At 42.2% G+C, this 8,374-nt stretch overlaps 1 long non-coding RNA gene across 1 annotated transcript; it reads left to right on the top strand.

Annotated features, from left to right (window-relative positions):
- The first annotated feature begins 4,226 nt into the window (after positions 1-4,226).
- On the top strand, positions 4,227-5,925 carry LOC135395421 (uncharacterized). Its single transcript, XR_010423075.1, has 3 exons — positions 4,227-4,383; positions 4,952-5,012; positions 5,421-5,925. It is a non-coding gene; the product is annotated as an uncharacterized LOC135395421 (long non-coding RNA).
- Positions 5,926-8,374: the final 2,449 nt, after the last annotated feature.

Here is an 8,374-nt window from a genome sequence, read left to right as displayed (position 1 = left end):
CCTGTTAGTTCGTCACCCCTGAAGAAGGAGCCGGTTCGGCTCCGAAACGTCGGGACCCCTCTTTCGAGCTAACTGTGGTTGGAGCCACGTTGATCCTGTTGAGGTAAATCTTAAGAATCGAACAACACATTCCTATGGAATCATGCCACATGATTTATCCACCTGCATCCACATTCCAATTTTGCTCCTATTCTTCGCAAATGCCACAATACCTCTAATTGTAATAAGAAAATTTATTAACGGTAACAACACACAACATACTACACACCCGAAACACTACCCTCTAATTTGGCTGTGTCGTGCATGTCTTCAACGTGTTCTGAATAGCTGAGTTACAAAATAGTGAACCAAACCAAATCCTGCTAATATGCCCATATGTGTAGTACATCACTTTACCTTCAATTATGTTACAACTTGTTCTCCTTGCGCCAGCTCAGGTGCATGCTAAGTGTCCACGGTTTTTGCTGTATGACATGTCCTGTACATTGGTACTCTCATTTCACACCAGCTCTCCTCTTCCTTGACTCGCACTCCACCCATAAATGTACAGCAGTGAGTGGAGAATAAACAGAATATCGGCATACTACGGTCACAAAGTTCTGGTGTAACTAAGAATGTGTTATCGGCATCATGACAAATGATTCTAACATCTATGGACCTGTCATTCGAAACAGTGCCTGAATGCTGTTGCAATACAAGATACCACATACATACATTTACTGTTGGAAAGCCTTCACATCATCACCAGGAGAATATGTGGCGTCTCGTGCACACTGCTTTCACTGCATGACTTGCACCAAATGCCTGTGACGTATGATTGTATATGTGTCAAACCTGATTATTTATTTTGTTTCAGGTAAGCCGTTCTTCAATGCCATATGTGAAGAAAATAATTGCTATACAAATTTATTGCTATTCAAATATGTGACTGGCATTAGCTTAGGCACACCATGCCATGCCCCACAAAAAACATGTCTGTGTAAGAGCTAGCTTCACCATAGGTTCAGAAATCTTGTGGTTGTGTGTGTGGAATTTTTCATTTCTTTTTAATGGGAAATTGACACTACTACTGTTTCTTTTTAGAACTCCCCCCCTCCCCCCACATTTTCTATGGCACTCTTAGGGGTGCTAAAGTTCAGTAAAGTGGACCGAAGTAGTTACATGCTCTTCTTGTGTGCCAACGTAATGCATATGGCCAGAATCTGTGAAACTGTTGCTTTGGGTGCTGGTATCTTGCAAACCATTCCCCATATGACATGTATTAATTACCAGAAGTTGCCTGAAGACTCTGCATGTCCACCACTCATTACTGAAGTTAGGTGGTTAGTCATGCAGAGGCATCTACATTATTTTACCACGAATTCAGCATTGTGTCCCATAAATCTGCTCCCAGGCTTTGTCCTTGATGATACAGTACACCATGCTCACTACATTAAACTGTTCGGTTGCATAGATTTGTGCTGACGCAACTGGATCAATATGTCGGCTTCTGCAAAGTGACAACTACCAATATGGCTAAAAAAGTAACTAAAATTGCAGAAGAAAGATATACAATCATGTAAATTTTAATAAAAGTAATACAGCACATTGTAACTAAGATGCACATGATTTCAAGTTGCATCCCTTTCTTTGTATAAGCTTATTTGCATTGCATCCAATTTTCCACTGCAGACTTCCCCTTACGGTATGATACAGGTCAATATAGAAAGCGAGCAGACAATAATCAGTGCTGCTGTTTGCTGTAGCACTGAGATTTAATGCTAGAATGAGCATCTCTAGGTGTGCCTTGCTGTAGTATTCCACTGTGTTGTTTCTCAAGAAATAGCATAATCTCTCAGTACAAAGGTGCGCAGTCAAACTGCATAACCACACAGTGCAGAAATGCAGCCTGTGCAATAATTTTTCATAGCTTTATCATCTGTGTAAACGAAAATTAGTCGAAGCAGGCCACAAATACGCATGATACAAACATGTAAGCCTCAAACGCCCAGTTGCTGAGTTGCTTGAATCATCGTCTGTATTTCAGGATGTCTGCAATCCAGTAAAGCATGGAAAACTGGGAATAGTCTGAGAACTATTGCATGACTGGAAAACTAGAAAAAATGTCAAGAAAGCGGTGAAGAGCTGCTGAAGTAAAAATTCCCTAAATAAGTTTACACAATTGTACAATGGCGATTATCTTTCTCATGGCATCACACAGGCCTCTTATGTCATTTCACAGTCAAAGTTGAGTGATCTGTGTAAGAGTGAAGTGATAACTGTAACTGCATTGCTATGCAAATTCTTTTGTAAATTTAAAAAAAGCCTGAATAAGGAGTGATTTCAAAGATCGTAGTGAATGATGCAGTCGTCGTCCTTCTGTGCACGTCTCTTGCTGCGGAATGAACTCGTACCAACTACCCCGCCTTCATACGCTTGTTTAGTGCATGATGTGCTGTTGGCAGCCGTATTATAGCATGGCATGAGCTGTGGGGAGTTTTTAGGCATTGGTGGTGGTGATGGTTTGGCATGTAATGGTGCGACGATAATGCCAGTGAAATTGCTTACAATGCCAGTATGGAGTCGAGAGAGAAGTTTGTAAAGAATGAGCATGAAAAAATAGATAAGTCCCCAACCAGGTGTGTAAAAGTGTTTCCTGAATAATATATGGCTTTGAACAAATAAGCTCAACACAATTATTGAACAAAATGGCAGCACAGGCTTGTTTGTGGCTGATGTTGCAGCTGTTGTTGTGTGTGGTTTCTTTGGTCCTTTCCTGTTTGCTCCATCTTTGAAACACCACTATTGAAACCGGTACAAGATATCCTTCTTTACGAGGTATTTGGTTCATTTTAACACCTGTATTTTGTGTACACAGTCTCAATAAACTACAAATTCTGAATGGCTCGGATGCAGTGTAATGGCATTAAAGTGTGGCCGTTTATTTTTGCAATTATTACGTCTGTGATGTCAACTGCATCATTGCAGATGACAAGTAAGGACAAATATGTACATTAGGTATGTTCCCATTGTGTGAAATTTCATCAGAGCAAGAGACAGTCGCAACGTAATGATGTATCTTTGTTGGCTGAACAGAACAATCAATTTAGTGCTTAATGATTTGTACAATAATCTTATATGGTGAAATGCAGAAATAAAGGAGATCAGAGGTAAGCACAGCACCACACTAACAGGGGGTCACGACACTGGCAACTTCCACGCTCACAAGCAGGGACGCCCTGGGTAACTGACGAAAACAGCGCTAAACAAACAGAAAAACACACACACATGACGAGGACGTAAACAAGGCAGCACCATGAGTACGTTTTCCGTAGAAGTCACACTCCAAAGAAACACAGCCAGCAAAGAGATGGTCTAACGCGTTGCAGATTTGTGACACGTTGAAAGTGCCACGTCGAGTTATGCGTATGGGAGTCACCTGCAGGATAACGTCACCCTTGCATCAGTGTTCTTTCTGTTTACATAGCCTACAGTGATCAAGCACTTGTACACACGTTGCGAACGTGATATCAGGCTCGAAAGCGTATAAAAGACTCTGCTGGAATGCCCCATCAATCGAGAGGCTATCTTGATCGTTGCAGTTCACCACACAGGCCGCACAACAGACGATAAAAAAGCGATGGTCGATGCGGATGACGTTATTATACGCATCCACAATCGACGACCGAACACCGACAAAAGCACAACGATCACCTGCGCTAGGATACCTACTGCTGCCTTTCAAATAACATGGCAAACGCTCTCTTTTTAGCGACCATATCAAGAGCTTGTCATTCACAAATACAGAGGTAGGTATAACGCATAACCGACGATTACCGACACCCCGATCCGCAACCACCTGCAGGCTGCAGCAGCGCCAGCGCCGCCTGAACTTTTCTTCCGTTAACATCATAATCAAAAAACAAACGGGAGCCTTCCTCTTCACAATCCTGTCGTCTGCTACGTTCTCCCTCCCCTCAACCATCTCGTGCCAATGTCAATAGCGCGCATGCGTTGTGCTCGCCCTTTGGTCAACCGCTCTTCATAGCCGGAGAGATCACGTGATCGATTTAAACTCAACGTCACTAAACCAATGGTTCAAGTCGGCTGGTGAATACGGACTATTGCATCTTCCTCGTGCCACGGCAAAAATATACTTGTTTGTAAATGGCGTCGTCGCACAATTATTGGTGGAAAGCTAACGAAAAACGCAACGCGCGGTGAAAGGACGCGCCACTGATCTCGATTGTAAAAGGCTGGATGGCGGATAGGGAGCGCGAGCGTGAAGAAACCGGCCGCCATCTTACTGTACCCACAACAGTCGCCGCAGCGATCATGGCAACTTCTTGCAATTACGGTCGTACCAACCGTACTGGCAGGGTTACAGGGCCTAAATTTATACAGGTGAGTAATTCTTTATCAAGGAATAAGTAGGCGTCCATTCTGTATATTTACTTGACCATTATGAAGTGTTTTTTTGCCCAAAACGAACACTGGATGCAGGTTGCTTGATCGCTCTTCCGACGTTCAATCGAGCACACTTGCATTTTACCCGGCGGCAAATACAGTTTGAGTGCATAATATGCTTGAAAGAACATGTTACACTACACAGGTAGTGTTGTCATCAATATATGTGCGAGCACTCGAGCGCTTTTTTGCATGCATTGCTAGCATGGTACACGGTGTTCTTTGCGGAGGCAAGTGCCACATTCATTTCTTTGAATTACCTTCGCGCACAAGTTCGGTATTACGTCATAATGAGACCACGATTGTCACAATTTTTCATCTATTGGTATTGTTTTGTGCCTTGGTTTGATTTGTGACAAAGAATCCTACGTAACGGTGGTGTGGCGCGACTTGAATAACGCCTTTGTGTCTGAGCTGTATCGTCAGCTTGTTACGATAGTAATAATTTGTAGCGTGTCGTGCTATTTGTAGCAGTTTTTAAGGCAAAAGTGGTCTCTCAATACAGGTTTCGTCATGGGGGCTACCTAGTGAATAATCTGTGCAGTGTGATACGGCTGGGTGTACAGGTAAGTATCACGTTCCTCATCCACTGGTTTCTACTTTACAGGAAGGAACAACCTCAGTGCACGCACTGTGGTTAGCCTCTCTGAGTTTTGCATATTTTCTTACATGTTCACATCAGAAACACACCTTACACTTTAGGCTCCTTCACCCAGGAATATAATAATTAAAGATTATAATTCTTTTTAGAAGAGTTCCCCATGTTCTTTGTAGAATAGTTTTTAATCTTTTTAATTTTTAGAAGATACTGGGATTGTAAACCATGTTTTAAACTGATGTTTTAACATTTGTCCAATGCATTTATTAAACAACATATTCATTTTTAACTGGTTGCACCCAAACCAATGTTCTGATGTATTATTTCCTTTGTTGTCGATGCACCATAAAAATTGGAATAATCATCATCAATGCAGGTTACTTCACAGCTGCCTCGACATACTCAAGAAATGGGTGCAGAACCTGCGTAATGCCCACAAACTCCACAGCACCTCCAGAAAGTAAAGGCATATGTGTCACATGGGATTTTTAAAGGCATTCACAGTATATAATACCTTGTATGAACTGTTGTAGATCTAAGCAGCCTCTACAGTACACTCTCAGAAATTAAAACTTGTCAGGGAACAGTGATAATTATTCCAGTTAATAGGCATGCACATGTACACTATAAGAAGAAAATTATTTATTGAGAATGCCCTACTGTTGATCACACTCATGCAGCTGTAGGTTTACCTTCGGCCTCTTGGAACACTTTGTGGTTGCCTTAGCTGCAGGGGGAGTGTCATCCAGCATGTCAACTACTTGCAGAAATATTGACGTATTTAAGATTATGACACAGTTTGAAGGGTTTCAATTCAGGAAATTTGCAGTGGCAGGGCCTGCCAGAGTGAAACCTACTGAATATTTTATGGTGTCGAAGTGGCAGTTCCTCCAGTATAGGAATATCTTAGATGGGAGCAAAAAGCTTGAAATTAACAAAGTGTTGTTTGCATTAAGCAATTTGTAATACACTGAACACATAGGCAGCAAAACAAAAATTTAAAATTCAGCATGTATGAAAATTGGGTGCAACAAATTTGCATAATGTACGTGTACATTGTCATTCCTGTGGTATATATTGCCATTGTAGCAAGGTCACAAAACAATAAACGTAGCCTTTTGCGACCTCCCTGCACGTTCATTGTATCCTCAAACGCATAAGTGCAAGAAATAAATCTTCAACTTGAATAAACTTGATGTTGTATAAACTTGACATAAAATGTTGAATAATATAATGAATGATATAAAATATTGAATAAACTTGAACTCGTATATTCTCTTTACTCATCATCAGTGATCTTCATTACAAAAGCATATCGTGTTAGACTTTTTTTGTTTGCGTTTCACAGACTGAGTACACGAGGGCCAAAATGACAAAATCACAACTGTTTCGAGCTCCAAATAGTCCTGTTGCAATTTGAAGACCATACGTGGAGCTGCATTTTTTGGAACATGCTCCACATAACAAGCATGACAAAGTCGGCACTGGATAGCAGGACCCCGTCCCCAAGCAGCTTTTCTCACGCTGCAGTTTTATTCAACAAAAGCACGTGAGTGCTGGAGAAGGACATTCAGTTTGGCACAATCGCGCCTGCAAATAATCAGAACAAATAAAGGAAGAAGCAAACAAACATAAAGGGCTGTACTTCAAAAAGAGATAAGTCCTGTGTCTCAAGCAGGTGTTACCACTTTCTAAGTAACTTAATTGATTAAGCTTACATCACTACCTGATTAACTGTCCTAACGAGTGTGATCTAATTGCGTGAAGTAATTATTTGGGCTGCTTCGGTGTGTCCATATGTGCGAGGCAAAGCACCGCTGTCGTTTACTGAAAGACTCTTTCTAAGGCGATGCTTGGTATAAATCATACTAAACGCATACACGGCTAAAACATTGCGGCTGTGATTCTACAGAACGATCTCTTTCTGCCATGCGAGTATATCTTTTCCCGGACCATTCTTTATGGAACAATTTTTGTCCAGAACGCAGTACGGGATATTATATACATGGTTGTTGTTAACCTCAAGTCGTTTCTTATTGAAATATTGGCTGGGGAAACGTGCTGTAGTACAATCCCCAGCGCTGCACTGCAGTGACGGTCTAGTTTCGGAATGAAAAACATAACGTAATTAAGAATCAAACGGCAGGACACCTGTGAAACACTGTTAGGATACATCAGTATACTGGCACCTTACAAAATCGTGTGATGACAAACAACGACCAATGCTTGCAGCGCAATAAATACTCACAATCTTTGTTGCCTCCCATTGTTTTCTATGGGCACACACAGCGCTTTAGGGCCTCCCAACATGGCGGCCCGAAGGCACGCCTCTCCCCCACGAGCCCCTCTCCCATGCGCGATCCAGCCTTTATACATAGAGATCAGTGGGACGCGCAGACCACCATGCCACGAAATGTCAGATCCCAAACCACGTGACTGGAGCACGTGCGACACAACGGTCAAAGACCGTTGCCTCGCAATATCCGCACGCATCTTCGTGGGTGATCGAGTTGAAGTTGCATGTCTGTGATACAAGTAACATTTACACGTCACAGGCACACCGGCGGCCGCAGTCTTCGTTTGTTACGTCTAAATTGGGTGGAGACACGTTTAAGACATGGCATACGTAAGACATGGCCGTCGTTGGCCTATCTGGGCCGCAAAGCGTTGGTTAGGCCAACAGATCAGCACCACGGAGGAGAAGTAAGGAGGGCGAACTCCGCCACCGCGCCGTTGAGAAAGCGCGTGCTTTAATTCCACGCATCTTTTGCGGACGAAGCGCAGCGGCCGCGTTCCATGATAGACTAACTCCTCCGATCTTACACCTTGGTAATGCATTTTTTCATCTCCGCTAATACGCTCGATACCTATATTAAAGTTATTTGGATCAGTAAACATGATGTTTGTGTCTTAGGGGAAATTCAGCTTTTCCATTTTTATCTAAACATGCTTTGGTTCAGAAAATATTTTTTTTTTTTTCTGGCACTCTTGGATCTGCATGTATTTGCTTCAAAAGTTGTAGAAAGAGCCACCACTTGTGGAGTGAGGGATGACTACGCCACTTTATGGAGTGTTATCCAATGACTGACTGACTAGCACAGTAGGAAAACGTTGACGAGGAAAGAGGAAAGACAATGACATCCTTATGCGGAACGTCCTCGTCTGTCTTCCATATTCGTCTGTGTTTTCCTACTGCGCTGCTCACTCAATGATTACCTTTTACCAACTAGCCTAGTCACCCGATCTTCTACGCTTCTGAATGGTATTAATAGTGAAAGATAAACACTACTGAATAAAGTATTTAAAAAAAACGCACCCAACAGTAAAAAC

This window comes from Ornithodoros turicata, chromosome 5, assembly GCF_037126465.1.
Source record: "Ornithodoros turicata isolate Travis chromosome 5, ASM3712646v1, whole genome shotgun sequence".
NCBI classification, from domain to species: Eukaryota; Metazoa; Arthropoda; class Arachnida; order Ixodida; family Argasidae; genus Ornithodoros; species Ornithodoros turicata.
The sequence above is the reverse complement of the archived record's forward strand: the minus strand, read 5'-3'. Positions and strand labels throughout refer to the sequence as shown.